Source organism: Cebidichthys violaceus, unplaced genomic scaffold (assembly GCF_023349555.1).
Source record: "Cebidichthys violaceus isolate CVI_PGR_0920_01 unplaced genomic scaffold, fCebVio1.0.p SCAF_14, whole genome shotgun sequence".
Classification (NCBI taxonomy): Eukaryota; Metazoa; Chordata; class Actinopteri; order Perciformes; family Stichaeidae; genus Cebidichthys; species Cebidichthys violaceus.
Window position 1 is genome coordinate 7,332,739 of NW_027176307.1, and position 22,194 is coordinate 7,354,932.

Sequence of the window (22,194 nt, forward strand, 5' to 3'; positions counted from 1 at the left end):
ATCTATCAGAAATGTGTGTTTGAATGCAGTTTATTGGCCAATACAATGTGCGTTGTAGGAAAAGTTAAGCCAGGTTCAACTGTTCCTGACCATATACCGAGGTGGCCTGGCTCGCTTTGATTTTATCTCAGTGAGTTGTGGAGAGCATGGTGGCACAATCCGGACAATTCATCAAACGTAGGTCTCCATCATCTTCACTCATCCCAAGGAGAGCAAAGGGACGAGGGACAGAAAACTGGGGCTAGAGCCCAGACCTGCTGTCTGAATCCTGTTAAGTTAGTGCTGATGAAGAACCCAACGATTCCTGACGTTGCAGTTTCAAAGTAAAAGCTTTAAATAGTAAAGTAATAGGGGACTTTTACTGTGAAGAGTTTATAGAAAATTGAATGTGTGTATCCAGTTTTACAGCCGTTTCTTTGACCACGCAATATATCTGATCACTATCAGATCAGGCAGGTAGCATTGAAGTGTCAATTGTGGACACAGCTGAGTTCTGATCTTTTGTGATCACATCTGATCACAAAAGTCGCATTGAGAAGACAAGTGTAACCCATCGCCTGTTTATAGGAAGTGGATGACGACAATGTGACGTCACAGTCTGGTGTTATAAATCCAGGGGTGTGAAGGCTTATGAAGTTGTATGTATTTGATTGGCCAACGCAGCGCCTTGCCGGATACTGTGGCTCAGTGTTAGATAGTCCTGATGAGCAGGTGGTACCTTGCATGGTAGCTCCTACCATCAGTGTGTGAATGGGTGAATGATGACATGTAGTGTTAAAGAGCTTTGAGTGGTCGGAAGACTAGGAAAGAGAAATACAAGTACAGTCCATGTACCATCCAAGTCCATTTACTCATTCTGCAGCCAGCGCAGCCCAGGAGGCTCAGAACCATCCCTGCATACCTAAAGAATGCAACAGAGGAGTGAGGGTGAGCAACGACTGTGGGAGGAGAGAGGCGTCAGGGGACATGGGGACACGGACTGACCAGCTCTCAGTGTGGCATAGACTGCCATGGAGCTGGTCAGAGCTAACCAGCCATGAGAAGCTACCGTCAGACGCTCTTTTTCTCTGCTGGAAAGACAGGAAGTCTGGTGGAGCTTTGACAGTCACTAGAAGCATGTTTATGGCCTGACTTTCACAATAGAGGTATCCAAGCACACAACAATATGTGTATTGTTAGAACAATCACCACAGCATCTATGTGATGATGTGTAGAGCACAAGCAAAATCATTTTGTTTTCAGATCCTCTCAGGTTAACCCTATCAGTGTCTGTTCAGGTATGTCTCATAGTCATGTTCTGAAGCACACTAATCTACTGGCTGATAGCATTTCAATGCCTCACTGCAGAGAAGTCCTGTTTTAGCCTCACCTCAAACTTTAAAACTGCTCTTCACTTCTGCTCACTTGATCCACTTGAAAACATGTACGGGAACATGTTACATGAAAATGTATAGAAGTAACGCACTAGTAGCAGTCACAGTTGAGGGTGGTAAAAAATAATTATGTTTCGGTCTAACAGTCCCTGAGTCAAAAAGTTGATTTCAGTCACTGCTCCTGAAAAGAAAAAACTGAACCATAGCATGGAGACAAAGCATCAACTAGACAGGCAAGCGAGTGTTTCCTCCATAATCGTGTTCCTGTAAGGGCGGAGGAGCCCATGAAACCGAATCAGACACTTCAGCTCTCCAGTGGAACCCATCCTAATGAAATAGCTTTAGGTGTGCGAGAAGCTACTCAAATGAAAAATCCACCTTTAAACACAGACCTGGAGGAGGTCTGGTCTCATCGTGCTGTTTAGTGTGGGTTTTGGGCTCTATTTCTCTGAAGATCAAAGAGCAGGAGCTCCTCTCTGGAGGCTCTAGTCTGCAACAAATGCATTCATACTGGGAGCAGTCCGTCATGGACCAGGCATTCTTACATATTTCGCCAGTGACAACGTTCAGGGTAGACCATAATGCAATGCAACCACAAGACTGGGTGTGTTGAAAGGGGGCAACTCACTTTTCTCCAGACTGGAAAATATAACCTTCTATAACTCTCCCTTAAGACACCAGCAGCTAGAAATCAACAAGTTAAAGCACATTCTTAGGCTGGAGAAAGAGTGGAGAGCTGGGGTGTCAAGAGGCATTCTGGGAAATGTAGTAAAACCCTAACTGAAGATGACGTGAGAGGCTGAGGGAAAGTGGATACAACAAAAAGGCAAATGACAACCGCTTATTCACCAAATAACAGAACGCATTGGACATCCCAGCCGGATGATTTACGACAGCGTAGGAGCAGCTGAGGATGGAATTTTCCTCTGAGGCAGGGCGTTCCACTCCTTTACCAAACAGCAAGGGAAACTCCAGTGTTCACTCTTGCACAGGCACAAACACACACACACACACACACACACACACACACACAAACATACAAACAGCCAACAAAACCACGCACATTTGTATGCATCTGTGCATACATGCACTTGTTCTCTCTTTCTCTCCTTCTTCCCCTTTTGCTCTTTTACAGCGGTTTCCTGCGCACACTGTCTACCTCTCATGGTACATTCAGAGCATGAACACCCGGAGTCAGCAAGTCTGGACACACAGCTGCTGAATATTCAGCCCTGCGCTCCCTCTTTCTCCCACCATCTCAGTCTTCTCCCACCTTAAACGCTCCTTGTTTTCCCCTCACTCTGCTGCTCGCTCCATATCTGCCTGTCTCCCCAGTAGCTCTCCACAGCTCTGCCGCCGCTGCCTCTGCTCTCTGTGCTCCACTTTCATTAAGGGGCTCTCCTCTGATAGCCCTTCATATAACACTTAATCATCATAACAATAAGAGCACTCTCTCTCCGACGAATCACCTCGAGGGGCCGGTCCTAAAGATCCTCCGCTAACTGATGTCATTAACTGCAAGGGCCGCTGATTGGCTGGAGCGGCGCGGGAGAACCCGCCCCAGGTGTTTGACGGAGGGCTCGGTGGGAGCACGCAGGTCGGACAGGCCAAGGACATTCCTCTCATGGAGAAGAGCGGAGAAAACACACACACGAGCGCTGGCGTGTGCGCGGGCACAAAGGCTCCTGCCGGGAAGCAGAAGACAAGGCGTGTTTGGTTTTGCAGTCAAGAGAGAGATGAATAAGACTATTGGATAAGGGGGAGGGAGCTTTGAATAACAGTATTTTACATGAATGGTTCTTCAGGGAAATGATTGCTCCGTCGCTCCCTATGCTCTCTATTTTTGGCTGTGATTTGACAATGTGTGTGTGTGTGTGTGTGTGTGTGTGTGTGTGTGTGTCTGGGTCTATGAGTCTATGAGTCTATGGCGCTATCACGCTGTGGAAGTGACAGTGTGGCATATTATGTTGTTGTGGGTGTGTGTATAGATGAACAGTGTCGAAGGCTTTGTGCGACACACACAGACACACACACACACACACACACACACAGTGAAATCACAGCTGTTCTCAGTTGCTATGCGGCAGTCGCACCATCGTCTCAGATAACACACGCATACGCATACAAGTGTGAGACGGGGACAGTAACACCACACTTGGCAGGGTCGGAAGGTCACAGGGGTATTGTGGCAAAGTTGCCTAGCAACAAACACACGGCACATATCCTTTCCAGTGTGAGGTGCCCCCCCGACCAGATCAGAACGCAGTTATGATGAATGTGGTGACAGTCGATGATTGTTTTGCACCTTGCTCTCACCGTTTGTGGAGTGTTTGAAAGTGCTGGTGCTTCATTATAGACCACAGTCAATCATTCCACAGTGAAACCAAAGGGGACAGTTAGCACACAGCTACTGGTGACTATGGTGTAAAGAAGAAAACATACAGACATGTGTTAGGCCACACCGGGTCACATTCTCACTTTTGAGAAAATTTCAGTTCAGTTTGATCGTTGCTAAACTGGAGCTAATCTTGTTAGTCTTATTCTGTGTTTTCCATTATTGTCCCTTGAGGCTTGCCATACCCATGCTCTCATGTAACCCTGTACAGGAAGCCCCTTAGGACAACATAGAGTACAGTAACAGGAAAGTGACATTGAATATTACTTACAAAAGTGTGTTTCATCAGGACTGCAGTCAGCTCAGCCCATCTGTGTACTGAATTCTTTATAGGTTATCACAGGAACAAGGCTCCTGTCCTCTCTACCTCCACCCCTTTAAGCACAGTGCTGTTTCAAAACACTAACAGTGAGCTTTGAGTAGAGCCAGTCCATCGATGCAGGGGGTCCCAACACAGGGGGCCCCAACGCAGGGGGCCCCAACGCAGGGGGCCGCAACGCAGGGAGCTCCAGCAAAGCGTTTGACCATGCTCAACAGACAATGCGCTGCAATGGCCAATCAGGTACTATTTCTGAGTATTCTACGGTTTACCATGTGAATGTCACAATGAAAGATCAAACAATAGATGCTATTATAAATTACAGAGTTGTAAACTCCCGTCTGTGAGTATTGGTGTTTTGGCGTCTGATAAACCTTTACATGCATTAATCTGTTACTCCAACTGGACTTCCTGGATGAGATTTACCTTAAACCGGTGTTGTAGTACTCCTGGTCTACCCTGGTCTTGAGACTATGTATAAGAAGTGCACATAGTCACCATGACGTCACCCATTGCTTTGTGAACTGCCAGTTTGAAGCCTTAAGTTTTGGCATTTTGTCTGTCACCAGCTTGGGTTTTTTTTGCAAACAGAATTGACACAAGAAATGAGTACAACTGAACACTGTTATAATTCATTTTCATTAAGTGAAAACACAGTGTGAAAGGGTTAAAGTTGTAGGACAAAAACAAGGACAACTTCCAGACCAGACAACTCCGTTGCAGAGACCTGTCAATCACAAGGTAGCCCCGCCCTAAAGCATATTCTGATTTATGGTCTATTTGACTCCATATGGACCATAATTGAACATCATGCTGTATTGAAGAAGACTTGAAACTAGAGATTGAGACCATAAACTCATGTTTACAATGTTTACTGAGGTAATAAATCAAGAGAGAAGTCATTTTCTCATAGACTTCTATACAACCAGAGGAGTCGCCCCCTGATGGTCAGAAAGAATGCAGCTTTAATTAAGGGACTCATGGCTTCACTTTTCAGATCCGGAGGTTGCCGCCTGGTCTCGATACACTCTTGTCTTGGTCATGACTTGGTCTCGGTTTAGGTGTTCTTGACTACAACACTGCCTCAAACAATGTAGCCCCCTGCGGTGTTAACATACATACTGTCAGTCTGAATCCATGCTAAACAGTAAATTCAGAGTGCAAATGATCTTCTCCCTGACACAAATACTAAGGATTTCTATCATTTGTCAAGATAAATCAAAGTGTTGGATCTGGGATGTATCAATTGAGAAATAGACATAGAAATGCAGAACTTGCAGTAGCAGAAAATGCAGTAACTTGCAAATCCGGTGTATTAGTTTATTCATCATGGGAAGTACAACTCGGCCTGTGAAATCTGGGGATGTTTCGAGCCGATCCTAAAGATTGGTATCAAGGCCGATCCAGGAATATTTTAATGGAAAGCTGATCAAAATCCAATTCTTTCTTTATAGAACTATACTGACTTTTGTCCACTTCAGCTAGCTAGTGCTGCAAGCCAGGCTCTACACTGCAAGTAAGTGAGAGTATAAATGAAAGTGTGTTAATGTAAAAATGATTTGGTCGCACCAGTGATAAACACTGTTCTGATACTTAGGTTGGCAAAATAAACAGATTTGCTATGGTATGCTCCCATGGTAACACATCTGTTATCTCTCCTCTCTCTTTATTAGCAAGCCTCAGTACAGTTCTTAGTTGCTGGAGTTACCTTTAAGGTAACTAATACAGCCGATCTTACTGCGTAGCTGTAATAAACTGATGTTATATTCCCTGGTCTATAGCTTTAAATATGTATCTTCTGTTATCTGTGACAATATACGTACAGTCAGTTTGACATTTTCCTATACGTGCACACACACAATCATACATTACACATTTAAGATGTGAGTCATGAATTAAAGAGAAAAACTGAGAAGCCTCAAAAGACTCAATAATTATATTTTCTATAAAAGAGAAAAAATAAGTTCACTGGTTTGGCATTTCTCAAAACAAAGTGCTGCGTGCTCTAAAACCATCATGAAATCAATATAAGACTCTTTTTAAACTGAGTTAAAAGCAGTGGCCTGTAGTTTTTTACCTTCAGTTAGTGATGTCACACGTCAGCTCCTCTGTCTCCTCCATCTTCACCGTTTCTTTCCACTGTGTGCAGTGGAACAAGGCGGAGATGGCAGAGAAACTTATCTTTAAAAAGAAACTGCACAGTGTTGTGGAATAATTTGGTACACTGTCACAGAGAGCGAATCCTATCTCAGAGAATGCCAGTCACACACACACACACACACACACACACACACACACACACACACACACACACATACACACACACATACACACACACACAGGGACTTTGGTGTTTACATCATATGGGAAGGTATTTTTTCCCCTCACACTGCCAGGGAACAAGCCCACGCATGGACACACAGACGCTGACTAAGGCCCTAAGACTGCTGGGGGTGGGGGGAGAGCGTGTGCATGTGTGTGTGTGCGTGTGTGTATGCGTGTGTGTGCATATGTATATAATTACATGTTAAAGTGAAGTTTGGACATTTGGACTGAATCTACGATATGTTTGTGCTGTTATGGTCGTAAGTGTACGTGTGGGTTTTGTCTTTGTGTTTATTATGTGTGTGTGTGTGTGTGTGTGTGTGTGTGTGTGTGTGTGTGTGTGCGTGCGTGCGTGTAGTGGTATAAAATCATCTTGCTCAGTGTTGAGCTGTTGTCCGGTTAGTGGAATGCACAGTGGACTGTTTGTGGTTTGGTCTTAGATTAGCTAATGCTAATCAGTTTATTGGCAAAATCTGCATATTTTCTGTGTGTGTGTGTGTGTGTGTGTGTGTGTGTGTGTGTGTGTGTGTGTGTGTATTCAAACCATTTGTATGTGTGTTGCTGCTCAGATCATGAACTATTAAGTCACTGTGGTGTGATTTCCCTTCGGTTGGGGGTCTGAGGTTAGAAGGACGGCAGAAAGACAAAGTGTGTTTGTGTGTCTTTGTGTGTGAGTGTGTATTCGGGTCTGTTAAAAGCTCCCAGTTCTCCCATCCAAAGTTAGATGGCTGATGTTCAGAGCTTCAACCACAACGCAGGGAGAACACAACAGGCGGCCTATTCAACCAAAGACACAAATAGAGCTCTTCCTCTGTGCTTAAAACCCCGTAGCTCAAGCGGCCAGCTAAAAACAGATATTTTTGTCGAGAGCTGAAGAAGGCCAACCACCGAATCACTTCTCTTTCTCCATGACGCCGTGTTTTCTTTTTGCTAAAATAAGAACTGGCACGTACACAGCGTCTGTGGAGACGACCCAGCATCATCTCCTTCTCCTTTCATTCACTGCCTGCCTGTGATTGTTGGCGAGTCTCTGGATGAATCAACAAAGGTCAGTCAGTCGCAGACGGAGGGCAACGAGGCGATGGAGTTACCAGTTGCGAGACACTGGGATATTCATTTCTAATAGAGGCCACTCTCAGGGGGCACAACAGGCTGCAACACTGTGTGTGTGTGTGTGTGTGTGTGTGTGTGTGTGTGTGTGTGTGTGTGAGAATGTGCTCCAGCGCATCTTTAAATGGTTCATGTTGCTAAGAACAACACATACAGCACAATAAAATACCTATTAGCTGTAAAGTCTTCTCACTTTAAGAGGAAGGAAGAGGGGAAAAGAGGAGGAGTAAACACATTATATAAATCAGATGGTTCCTGAGGTCATTTCTGTCTCCACACACGATTATCCATGCCAAAACACACACACACACACACACACACACACACACACACACACACACACACACACACACACACACACACACACACAGTGTATGGCTGCATTCACTTATGACATCACTGTAGCTAGCCAGAAAGACAGTTGGAGTCAGAGCGAGCCAAGCTGACGTCACCCCATTCACTCAATGTCAATTACGTAATCATGGGGTCCAACGCCTGCAGGACGGCCATGCTGTGTGTGTGTTTAGTTTTTTTTGTGATCGCATGCAGGGCAAAGAACACATAATTGCAATCTCATGTGTGAGAGGAGACATAAAATGAGGCATGCTGATGACATCATTAGCGGGAGGCGGCCTGGCATGAGCGTGGCGGCGGTGACATGGTGAGAGTTTTGGGGCAGGAGAGGAGGAGACAGAGCGCTGCAAACAGAGCAGTTATGCAACGCAAATCACACTCAACAGACGAGAAAGGGCCCTTTTTGCCTTTCCTCTGTGTGTACAGTGCACACAGTGTGTGTGTGTCTTAAGTGACTTTTCTCTAGCACTTTTACTTGAGGCGAAGAGTGCATTAAAAACACACAAGCACTCAAGCATACAGCTGAAATACACACTGAAATCTACACATGCACACACACACACACACACACACACACACACACATATACATACACGCTTACTCTCCCCCCCACTTATAAACAAAGCTTCCTAAGGACAGGAAATCCTTCCACCCACGTTCCTGTGTTGCTTGGCAACCAGAGCAGCGTCACCGTGTGCATGCCTCCACCGCTGACAACAACACACACATAGACAGAGAGACACACACACACACAAACTGCAACTCCTTGAACTCTGCTTCTTTAAAAGCACAAAAAAACAAACAGCAGCTAGCCGAGCCGAAGCTGAGCCGGCTGATACTCCCATTCGTCAGCTATGGATCTAAACCAAAGCATGACATCACCCCTTGTAAACATATAACACTTTTTCCCCCATTTATAAAATCTATTTTTACACCTGCTGACGTCTTTCTATGCGCGATAGTGCGCGCGTGTGTAACTGTGCTCATGCCTGCCTGCCACTGAGTGTGTGTTTATGTGCATGCGCTTGTGTATGTGCCACTGAGTGAGGATGCGGCCAGCATTAGCTCAGCACGACTAAGTAGAGAGAGGCTAATTGAGCAGAGGTGCTGCCCATCACTGTGGACAATGAGTCCATCTCACATCAGCAGGAAACCTATTGAAGACAATTAGAACCTGGGGGATACAGAGGAGCATTATTCTTTCAAGCCATTTTTTGTTTCCACTGCGACTTAAGACCTTGCTTTGAACTCTGCAGTTGTTTCAATACATGAAACCGGACATTACAGACAAAGGTCACCTACAAACTAATGAAAAGAAATGTATTAAAACTCAGTCATTAACTAATCACTCTTCTGTCTGAAAAAAGTGGAGGAAAACACATTGGAAGAAAGGTTTCTCCTGTGCAGCACAATCAAGCTGTTTTATACTGAAACTATTGCAATGTGGATCCAAAAGTCAAGTAAACAGTAAAGCAATGGGATTAAAGACACACCCTGGTTTTTGTTACATTTCTTAATCCTACAATTTCTGCCCAGCTGGCTGACAATGTTTAAAACGTCAACACAGGACTCACTCAGTTCAGTAAACTAGGAAGGAACTTTAGGATTTGAGGGCATCACTGATTCTTCACATGCAGCTCATTAAAGGGTTAAATATTGGACATTTGGAGTCATCGTAGCAGTAGTTTTGCATAAGATGTTTAGAGAAATTTCACAACTGATAAAAAACACTTTTGGGGAGCATCCTGGCCTAGTGGGTAATAACATGCAATAACATATTTGATTCCAGTACCTTTGTTGCATGTCACACAGGGACCGCTATAGAGTCCTGAAGAACTTCTGGTTCCCTCGTCTGGAAGTCAGTGTGTTTTCTGAATGTGTTTTTGGTTTGTTTTGGTCTGAAATAAGCTCTGTGGTTAACACAATCTGAAGAGATTTTAAAGTTTTGTTCTATGTCAGTAAATACTACAAGTGTCTAAATGAGACTACAAAACGTCACCACACTGAACACCAGTTCACCTTTGAGTTAGTGGTGGTGACGGGAAGTCATGTGATCGTGGTGATGTTTGTTTGTAACCTTATGTTTGCTTTTCACTTTTGTTGATTGCATTCACCCTTTAAAAATCATAAAAGTATGAATTTGTGAAGATTGTCTTGCTGAACAAAACGTGTACATTTCATAAATGTTTTTTGCCACAGAGCTTGTTTTCTGCAATAATCCAGAATCCAAAGGAAACATCCCATTGTCTTTTTCATCGAGGGAACCAGTGCGATGCTAAATGACCTACAAGGTGAGGGTCACATGAGGTAGCCCAGCTAGTTCTACCGCTAACAAGCTAATCTGCTAGCATGTTTACTGCTGAATGACCACTGATTCACATCTCTGATATGTTCAGCAATTCAAAATGGTAAATGGACTTTACACATTTTTCAGAAGAGCTTAAAGTTTTGTTAAAAGTGTCTTCTTCATTGATCCGCTTCTTGTGTTACATGTAGACAAGCTAGTCAGGCTAGTGAAAGGCAAGGCTGGCAAACAGTCAGCTAATAATGCCATGGCTGTTCTTATTTTGGTGCGATCGCAAGTCAAGTTTTCATTAACCAATAAATAAAGGGTTAATGAATGAAGTTGCTTTAATAATCTTTCTCTTTAGGGGGGAGGACCATGCCTTTAATTAGTTTAACTATATTTAGTAGCCTTGGTTCCACTGGGAAACAACCCCTTGAACGACAGTGGCAGCACCACGACTCACTGTACTGAGACAGAAGTACCTCACTCTGTATAGATGCTGTATCTCACTCTGTATGTATATATTGTATGCTGTACCTCACTCTGTATGTATATATGCTGTATCTCACTCTTCCACTATAGATGCTGTATCTCACTCTATATGTATAGATGCTGTATCTCACTCTGTATGTATAGATGCCGTACCTCACTCTGTATGCATAGATTCTGTATCTCACACTATATGTATATATGCTGTAGCTCACTCATATACTAAAGATGTTGTATCTCACTCTGTATGTATAGATGCTGTATCTCACTCTTCCACTATAGATGCTGTATCTCACTCTGTATGTATAGATGCTGTATCTCACTCTGTATGTATAGATGCTGTATCTCACTCTTCCACTATAGATGCTGTATCTCACTCTGTGTGTATAGATGCTGTACCTCACTCTGTGTATAGATGTTGTACCTCACTCTGTGTATATATGCTGTACCTCACTCTGTGAATAGATGCTGTACCTCATTCTGTTTGTGTAGATGCTGTACCTCACTCTGTGTAGATGCTGTACCTCACTCTGTAGATGCTGTATCTCATTCTGTATGTATAGATGCCGTTTCTCACTCATATACTATATATGCTGTTTCTCACTCATATACTATAGATTCTGTATCTCACTCTGTGTGTATAGATGCTGTATCTCACTCTGTGTATAGATACTGTATCTCACTCTGTATTTATATATACTATATCTCACTCTGTATGTATATATACTATATCTCACTCTGTATGTATAGATGCTGTATCTCACTATTCTACTATAGATGCTGTATCTCACTCATATACTATAGATGCTGTATCTCACTCATATACTATAGATGCTGTATCTCACTCTTCCACTATAGATGCTGTATCTCACTCTGTATGTATAGATGCCGTACCTCACTCTGTATGTATAGATGCTGTATCTCCCTCTGTATGTATAGATGCTGTATCTCACTATACTACTATAGATGCTGTATCTCACTCTTCCACTATAGATGCTGTATCTCACTCTGTATGTATAGATGCCGTACCTCACTCTGTATGTATAGATGCTGTATCTCCCTCTGTATGTATAGATGCTGTATCTCACTATACTACTATATATGCTGTATCTCACTCTTCTACTATAGATGCTGTATCTCACTCTTCTACTATAGATGCTGTATCTCACTCTTCTATTATAGATGCTGTATCTTTACATGACTGCAGCTGTAGGAACTTGTCGTACTATATGACCTCATAACACCTTGACCCTTTTAGCAGAGACATGCAGAGATACTGTACCTTTTATGTCCTCTTCTCACTGAGTAGACATGCTACCAGCCCATCTGACATATACAACTAACTGTCTGTGTATTATGTACTTTTGCTGATAAGCTGTACTTCTTTAGTGTTTACCTTTCAGAACTGGATGTACCTCTGCAGTACACTTTTTTCTGACTTTGCATTTTAAACTCTGCCATATGGCTCATGGGCCCCAGCTGACCACAGCACAGTAGTGGGTTATGGTGTAGCTCAAGGCACGGCTAATACAGTCAGAAATATTAAAAGAGCCATTTTTGAGTATTTACACTGAATAAATCATGCACTGGCGTCTGTGCTTTTATTCTAAACACAGACTTGTCAATTCATTCACACATGAATTATAGATCCATTATGGACTGTTGTGGCTGTGTTGAGGGAATCAGACTAACATCAGTTGTTCTGAGAGCACTAACCCACTGAGCCATCCATACTGATTATCTGTGTCTAGGGCTGAGTCTGAATTCAATATTCAATTTAAACAATTCAATCTCACATCAGAGCCGAAAAACTCCCGGCGTCAAAAGAGCCGTAACGGGCAAAAACAGCGCGGGCTTCCTCTGAGAAACTCAGCTGTCTCCAAAGTGAAAAAGAAGCGGGCTAACTGAACGTCACACCGCAGGGGTGTCCATTGAGAGACAGGGAGAGGTGGAGGGGCGAGAACTCCATTGAGCGCAGCCATGGGGGGTCAATATGTGAATGAACGTTTGGCATGGAGGTGAATTATGAATGAGCAGCACTCCGAGCACTCCTGGAGAGAGCACGTCGGCCCCTGTCTCCTTCACTCCGTCTCCTCCGCTTTCTTTCCATCTCCTCCTCCTCCTCCTCCTCCTCCTCCTCCTGCTGTCCTAAAATCTCCATCATCCTCTCCTTCCTCTCTCGTCTCTGTTTCATCCCTCGCTGCTGGATTAATCTTCTCATCTGCCTTACTCTCGGTCATCTGATCGCTCTTCCTCCCTCCTGCCCCCCCTTAACCCTCCTCCACCTCCTGTCTTCAGAGAGGGGGCGGGGGGGTAGACTCACACACAGCGTAAGTCTGAAGAGACGACATTCTTTCCCTGCACATACATATTTACACAGCCTCAATTGGGTACACACACACACACACACAGTAGCAAAAGATAATAGAAAAGCAAACAGTCCTGCACGTGCAAAGGCAGACGCTGCATTATGTGAAACGCTTTCAGGCACTGACACACACACACACACACACACACACACACACATTTCTCCCAGCTGTTCTGCTGGCCACAGAGCTTGTGTGTGTGTGTGTGTGTGTGTATTGGTGTGTGTGTAATCCAATGTGCTGCTGCTCAGCCTGTGCCACGCTCTCTCCTCTGTTGCTGTGCGTCTGATCAGATCTGCCTCCCCTCAACCTGTTTGCCGTATATGGCACACACACACACGCACACGCATAAGCACACACACACACACACACACACACACACACACACACACACACACACACACACACAAATGCACACGCACTAGAAGCTATCCAGCCTCAGTGTCAACCAAGAAAACTAAAAGATCCATTCTATGGTGGGTGCTTTTGAAACCTCCTACCAAAGTCTGTGTGTGTTACCTGCTGCACCGAAAACTGTGTGCTTACACACACACACACACACACACACACACACACATACATACATACACACACACACACACACACACACACACACACACACACACACACACACACAAACAAACAGAGTGAAGGAAAGGGGTTAAAAATGGACTCTTAAAAGAGTTACGTTACCTCCGCCTTTCCTCTAGCTCAACTTCAAGTAGCCTACCTGTGAGTGTGTGTGTGTGTGTGTGTGTGTGTGTGTGTGTGTGTGTGTGTGTGTGTTGGAATGGGATCACGCTGTTCCCTTAAAAGTATCCACTCCTTTTGATCCCTTCACTCCAGTTTACGGCGGTCAGCTCAGCTCGCTTACACACTTTAGCCCCTTTATAGCTTGTGGAAAAACAACCCTAAAAACTATCTCTCTCACACACACACACACACACACACACACACACACAGATGTATATATAGGCTGCTACAGACACATTTGCCCACCCCTCACACACACACACACCTCCACTCTTCCCTTTAAGTGCCGAGCCATGCAGCACATGTCAACACCCCGCGCGCACACACACACACACACACACACACACACACACACACACACACACACACACACACACACACACACACACACACCTCTGACGAACCTGCGTACAAACATGAAAGCCCCATAAAGTCACCTTAGGATCCTTCGGTGTTCCAGACGAGCCCGTTCTTTACAGTCTTCTGCTCCTCTGTCAGACTTCAATCTCTCCTCCTCTCCTCCTTTCCTTCCTTCCTTCCGTGCTGTCCGTCCGTCCTTTCTCTCTCTCTTCTCTCTCTCTTTCTCTGACCCTCTCTTCGTCTCGGTCTCTTCGTCAGTTCCCAGCGTTTTTCCCGAGCCCCTCCATATCCACCCCGCCAGTCGTTTCTACCACCGAGCGAGCGTACCTTCACACACACACACACACACACCCACGCGCACGCACGCACACACAAGCCGCTGCGTTCCTATAGTCTCTCTCTCTCTCTCTCCCTCTGTTTATCCCTCTCTCTGCGCTCGCGCTCTCTCTCCTCTGTCGGAGAAGAGCTCGGCGAGTGTGTGTAAGTGTGTGTTCGTGTATGCTTGTGTGCGTGGACGTGTGTGTTTCTGTGTGCTCTGCCTTGCCCCGCCAGCAGCAGAGGACTTCCCCAAGCGCCCGCCTTGGGTCCTAGCGCCAGTTTAGTTCACTGAAAGAATGCCATTGTATACGGAAGGTACAAACAAAGATCGTCTATTATTTTGATAAGACGATTCACACATTTTTGGGGCATCATTGCATCTATAGCTCTGTCTATCCATAATAACAAAAAAATAGAACAAGTCAAATAGAAGCTGTTTATTAAGGAAAAAAATAAAAACAAAGAGAGAAGAAGAAGAAAAAAAGATTCAAAGAAGACTTCTTCAACAAAGTCTAACACACTCTCCTACCACCAAAAGCAAACTAATGAAAACTAATATCCTAAATCACATCAAATGCTTTAGCCTTATTAGTGGGTTTTCAGTGCGTGAGAATTATACATTGGACACACATAACTTTCCATATACCACAAACATAATTGCATATAATTGCAATACTATAAGCTATATCATCTATTGCCACAGAGAGCTGCTGTTCTGTCCATCTCAGGCTCATATGGCGCTATTAACATCCAAAGGTAAAATGTATGTTTTTTGTCAGTAAGTTGTTTTGAGTCTGTACCCGAGTGGTCGCTATGGCAACAGCAGGGCCGGCGCAGAGATAGAGAGACATGCAAGGGTGTAGGAACCATTATATATGGAGGATGGAGGGGACGTGCCCTCTGCACATGATCACGTATGAGTTCTGTCCGACACATTTGTTCAGATAGTTCATCATTATTTTAACATTGTCTGTGCTGAAGTCAGGCTCTGGTCAAGCAGCCTTTAAAACCACTTCCTGTATATTGTGAGTGAAAATACATCCCTGGTCAACATCACCAACACACAAACGCCTAGGACTCCCCTTCACCCACTTCCAACATACTGTAGTTTCTGAACTGAATGTCTGTGTGAAGCACAATCAAAGACTGCAACTGTGAGTAATGGCATATAGCTTCTTTTTTTCAACCGAGTGAGTCATCGACTCAAATATACTCAATCTTTAGTGCAGCTACCTTCTTCCTCATCTCCCTACACCTCCCTCCCTTTTCTCCCTCCCGTCCTTCCTCAGAGCGTCATCAGGTTGCCATAGCAACTGCCCGCCTATGGGAGACAGAGATCAGATCATTATGGACCATGGGATCCAGAAACTGAAGGACATGATTTTTTTTTTCCCTCGAACACAGGAAGTGGGAACCCTTAACAGGAAAGCTTGAACTCATTCTTAGTTAAACAACCAGAGCAGCAGTGCACAGCTTTGCTGACTGCTGTTTGGGGTGAAAAGGCGCTCTGATGATCCATTTAATTCCTTCAAAAACTCTAGTACTGCTTGTCTACTATCCCAGTGCCTTGCTAAAAATAAACCCAATTTGATTAGAAATGCAAATGAACTGTTTTGAGATGTAAACATGTTGCCCCAAGAAACAGTTAAGCAGAACTTGCTTGCACACTTCTGAATTAATGGATCTGACAGACGTGGCAGTGAAGGGCCTAAAGCCCACAGTCAGGAAATCCAAATGTGCTCTCATTTTATTTATGGGTGGGGAAATCGAAGTGGGAAAAGTGCACCGCAGCTTGTTCAAGTAGAGATGGAAGCACAAAATACACCAAGGAAACTGTTTTGTTTGATAAAGATCAAAGAGAATTGTTGGGAGAGAGAAGTGTGTTTACGAGTCCTCGAATCCAGACTGCCTCTCCCTGCCCCTATTATTAGTGGGAGGCTGTGTGTGTGTGTGTGTGTGTGTGTGTGTGTGTGTGTGTGTGTGTGTGTGTGTGTGTGTGTGTGTGTGTGTGTACTGAGAGCCCAGAGGGCTGCATTAAGCTGAAGTGACAGTGGGGATCTTTAAGATGTCTCCCAAAGTTTGCCATTGAGGGAGATCTTATCTCTGAACCCCACAAAACAGTGGAGGAGAGGAGAGGAAGAGAGGAGAGGAGAGGAGGAATAAAGAGAGACGAGGGACAACAGAGAGGGAGTGAAAGAGTGATGCAGAGAGTCCAGGTTAACCTCAGAAATATGTGGTGATTTTAAGGGTCCGCAAGAAACTGTAAAAAAAACAACTGTATTTTGCTTAGCTGTTTATCTGCGTAAAATCAAAGTGTGGCTGATTGCTGCTGTTTTGCGGTGCCAGACGACCAAATGTGAGCTGGTGTGAGCCCAAGTAAGGCTGCAAATGTTGCAGATTTGGCTGGGCTTTGAGGGTGAAGAGTTGGATCAAATTCAGCTGAATGAGTAATATACCATTTAAACATGCAGTCTGTCGGGCAGATTTGTTTCTTAACGGCCGAAAAAATATTTTGTCAATCAACTTTTTAACGTGAACACAAAATATTGTGCCAGTTACATTCTGTCTGTGCTCTTCTCACTGGTTTCAAGTGGGTCGGGGTCAGTTGTCAAATGCTGATAGTAATTATGTGTTGGTGATTCCAGCCCACTGTCAGTCAAATGATCAAACCACACCCACACAGCCTTGATGATTATAGACTTTTTGTGTGTTCAATTTTGAAGATAGACTAGAACCAAGGCTGTATTGGTTTGTGGACTGCCGCTTTGAAGCCTTGAGTTCGGCAATTTTGGCGTCGCCATCTTAGATTACAGCTGTCACCATGGTGTCTTTTTGCAGCCAATGGACGGCCGTTACCATATTTGGAATGCAGAGCAGTGACGTAGAGATGCCGTATAAAAGCAGCAAACTGTCAATAACAGTAGCTCCGCCCTAAAGCATACTCTGCTTTATGGTCTGTTTGACTCTAAATGGACCATAATTTACTAAATGAACATCATGAAGACTTGAAAATAGAGATTGAGACCATATACTCATGTTTACAATGTTTACTGAGGTAATAAATCAAGAGAGAAGTAGAGTCATTTTCTCATAGACTTCCATACAATCTGTCTTCTTTTTGCCATCGGAGGAGTCTCCTCCTGCTGGCCAGTAGAGGAAATGCAAGTTTAAAGACACTTCTGCACTGGCTTCACTCTGCAGAACCGGAGGTTGCCGCCTGGGTGTGACCAGCAACATTATACACCCACATGATATTTATCCATGACCAATGTCTTTTATGTCAAACATGAGTTGAACTCATCAGTCATCAAGTTTGTACGTAGCTGTTTTCTGTACTATATGGCATCGATGGCCTTCCCATAAAATAATACTTTAATGACAAAGGTTTTGTGTTCAAGTTATGTCACCAGGGTCCAGCTGGACATGCTAAAACAAATGAACTGCAGAGGTATTTCTGGTAGGATTAAGAGAGACAGATTAAGGCTCACCGTAACGGGGTGAAATGGGGTAAAATGCTGAATCTAACATTCTCATGTATGCGATACGCACACACAGACACGTGCGCACAGCCCAGAGAAAGTGAGCGGCCTGGGAGGTGTCCACCCATTCATGATCCTTCATTCTTTAAATGGGGCTGCCATCTTGGCTTGTCTACCCAGAGGCCTCAGCCGGGCAGAGGGGTGGGTCAGCAATCATGTGTGTGACAGGAAACAGGCAGGCCTATTGGCTGTCAATCAAACAGCCTCTTTATTTCCTCTCTCCATTCTGTCTCCTCGTGTGTGTTTCTCCGTTTTTTTTCTCATCGCGTCTCTCCCTCAAGTCTGACAAGCAAAAGATTTTGACTTACTTCAGAGAGGGAACTAAGTGAGAGGGGGGTGTTACAGTCTCCCTGTCTCCTTTTACCACTCCTTCTCTTCCTCACACACACACACACACACACACACACACACACACACACACACACACACACACACACACACTTTGTCTCATACGTCTGAAAGACAGCAAGCAGTGGTTTGTCATTGTAACACTTTAGTGGACTGTGTTTTCAAATCATCCCTAACACTTTTTCTGCAGACAGGCAGACACAGAACATTCCTCAGAAGACTAAGAGTGAGAGAGAGAGAGAGAGAGAGAGAGAGAGAGAGAGAGAGAGAGAGAGAGAGAGAGAGAGGAAGTTGTGTACTCTGTCTGTCTCGCTCTCTCTTTCCAAATGCAGCTGAGAGCCCCAAACGGATCGATAGTAATCCTCGGTGGGAGCCGTTTATTTTGAAATGTGTGTGAGGCCCAGTGGGCGACAGAATCCACATTCACACTCACACATGCGTGCAACATTATAAATCTCGCTGCAGCTGGAGTTGGTGCTGCGCTTGCACACATAAGCGCGACACCGCGCGCACTGGAGCAGACAAACTGACACAAGAACGTACGCACGCCGACAAGTACACACTCAACACGCTCAGGGCCTGACAAGCAAAGCCTCCTGTTGGGCTGGGCTCTCTTCTCTCCTCTACTGAGCAGAACTCACAGGGCTCCAGGCTGGAGGAGGGGACCCAGTGTGTCTCAACACTGTCCCCTGCCAAGGTCTCTGTTCCTGGGGATGGCAGCTCTCAGCAGCTGGCTAGGCTGGAGCTCTCTGTATGCTGACTCCAAGCCGCTGGCTGTCTATTCCTGCCAGGAATTTATAATTCTACAATCACAGGGGAACTTTTTCCCCTGACCAATAGAAACAGGAAGCAGGGAGAAGTTTATTTTATAAGATGGAGACACAGTACAAAAACAGTTTGCGATTCTTTTTTTTTTTTTTTGCTGTAAAAGACCAATTTAAAATGGATACATTTCATGGCAAAGTCAATTAATTTGAGTGGATACACTTGTGTGAGAGTGATGTGAATCTAATAAAAACTCAATTCCCGTTGTTGACTAATAGTAGACAACAGTGTTTACCTTTAAGGGAAGCTAAGCTAATAAACTCTGGTAGCTTATATTATATTTAGACATTTATGAAACAGGAGTTGATGGCATAATAACAACTTATTGTCTTAGCACACTGACCCTGAGCGTCAAAACACAACAACATTTCATTAAACACAACAACATTTAATTAAACACAACATTTCATTAAACACAACATTTCATAGAACACAACAACAAAAGAGAAACCACAACGACATTAAGGTGAGACTCAAATCTAAACATGTAGGTATGTATTGTACATTGATTCTGATTGGTCTGTCGGTCTGCGACGAACAAGTTCTTACTCTTTTTTTGGATTTCTGGCAGACTGGATGCCTTTTGGCACACTGCTGCCTCTCAGGTCGGTGATAATGATAAGATACACTCAGTGTTTATTTATACCGAGAGTTATTACTGTACAGCCGTTAAAATACAAAGTGGAAAGACTGCAAATACAAAGCGTAAAAATATAAACGTATTATATTGTAGTTCAGGAAGTATTTGCTTTCGCAAAGTTTTCACAGAGTTCTTTTTTTTCCACTTACTGTGCGGCTAGCGTAAGTGTAGATATTGCAGACAGTATAGCCACCGTACCTCAGTGACCAAACTAACAAGTTTACTAACGGTCAGGTAACAAGCGAGCTCGGAAGGGTTTTTTGGACACTCTTCATTAACACTTAAACCAGAGGTCTTCAACAGGGGTCCGCGAGGGGGTCCGCAGAAGTACTGCAAGGGTTCCGCAAAATGTTTCTAGGAGTTTCCAAATGGCGGTGGCACCTACTCACTGTACCTTGCACATGTTTAAAATAAAAACATGAATATATGAACCTGTGTATTTTTTGAATAGCTTAGTATTGAATGCACAATAACAAGGTCTGTTTATACATGGCACTAGGCCCAGTTTAATATAAAACACAATTATAAATATAATTATACAGTATACTGTATATAGTAAGGGCTCCCTGCTCCATCTCTCTATTCGTTTGGGGGTCCTTGGCCTGAAAAACGTTGAAGACCCCTGACTTAAACGATGAAATGACAGAGGGGAGTAAACGGCAGTATGCAAGTAAAATTGGCTTGCTAGGTACAGTAGTCAACCAACTAGTCCTACGTCAGGATCGAAGCAGTGCCAAGCTTTCTAGAACACCATAACTTAGTATTTTGACCACAATGCTCCATTGGCACTTTTACCAATTAACACCTATTTCCTGGACATAATATAAGAAATCACTGCAAATGGCCTTTTAAGTTTCAGAGAGGATGATTTGTATTGGTGTCCAATAATCACAGCAAAAGCTCTGGAGGGTTTGTTTGGCAGCGTGCTGTGAGGGCTTGTCTGGGCTTGCTGTTGGACTTTTGGGAGGATCAGTTTGGATCTCTGGGCAGAAACGTTCCCCTCAGAGGCAGCCAGGCAGGCCCACACACACCACACACACACACACACACACACACACACACACACACACACACACACACACACACACACACACACCTGTGCTCCGCCTGAGAGCATTGCATTATCTGAGGCAATCTAGCAGCACCTTGAATCCCGCTGCCATTTCTGCGGGGCAAAGTGAGAGCAGTAAAAATGACCAAAAGCAGAGAAAGAGCATAAAGTTGAAAAACGGTCATTTTCAACATAAAATTGCAAGGTATGGAACGAGACGCTGCAGTAAGCACTGATGTGGAAATTGATCTTTGCTAACATGACTCCATTTAGTTAATACTTTTACACTGACTGTGCAATTCAGGCAGCGGTGTAAGCTAGTTATGACGGGCCCCATTGCACGCTATTATGACAGTCGTTTACCCAACATGCAGCCTAAGCCGACCATAATGTCTGTATAATTGAAATTTATATCTAACACATCAGCCCAACTAAGGCTACGATTATTAAGGACCAATGTTATATCTAGCTTGCTATCCTAATGTTACCTCCAGCATGGTTGTTTTTCAAAATATCGTATTGTCGCATCACATGATCAAATAGAGACTTGACATTGGACAGGCAGAGAGAAAGTCCCTCCCTTTCTTCTGTCCCTCAAAGGACCTTATTTCAGAAAAAAATATGTACGTTAGTCAACATTTTTTTTATCCCAATTTTATCCGAATTGTGCCTCACTTTAAAAAATACATCCTGGTACAAAACACACGTCAGGGCCACACACTGTGTATAATATGTGGACGTCGTCACTGTGAAGTCACCCGTTGGTTTGTGGACTTCCTTTGACACAAGAGGGTGGAGCTTAGTACAACGGAACGCTGACCAAGACATTTTCAGGCAAAGAAAATTGTTACAATAAACTTTCATGAAGTGAAAACACACTACTGTGAAAGAGATAGTTCCAAAGTTGTAATACTAAACACAGACTGGGCAACATGCAACTGTATTGTCTGTATTTATGCCCCCAAAGTTAAGGGTTTAAAATTTCATTTTATTTCACTTTCAATTACTTTTGTATTTATTTCAAGTCATACATGAAATATAATTAAATAAATAAAATAGTTGTATCATTACATGAGCGATGCAACACCGTCTACCTGATTTGAAATAAAAGATCAGTCTAACTCTAGTCAGATATGGGACCTTTCTATCAGATGATATATCTAACCAATGAGCAACCATAGTGCCCTTAAAAGTACAGTAAGGATATATTAATGGTGCACTAGGGGCATAAGCTGCATGTTGCTCGACAGGCACATGGGACCTGACCACTCAACTATCTCTGGACTTTGCAGGAGTCAGCAATACAGACATATCCTCAGCAAAACAGCCAGCTCAATAGTGA

At 43.9% G+C, this 22,194-nt stretch overlaps 1 protein-coding gene across 1 annotated transcript in view; it reads right to left on the reverse strand.

The window, feature by feature from the left end:
* The window catches only part of ches1 (checkpoint suppressor 1), a 59,733-nt gene extending 45,087 nt beyond the window's left edge, over window positions 1–14,646 (reverse strand). The window contains exon 1 of the mRNA XM_068708652.1: window positions 14,209–14,646. The gene's annotated coding sequence lies outside the window, so the exon portion shown is untranslated. The remainder of the gene's footprint in view (window positions 1–14,208) is intronic.
* Between the last annotated feature and the right edge of the window lie 7,548 nt (window positions 14,647–22,194).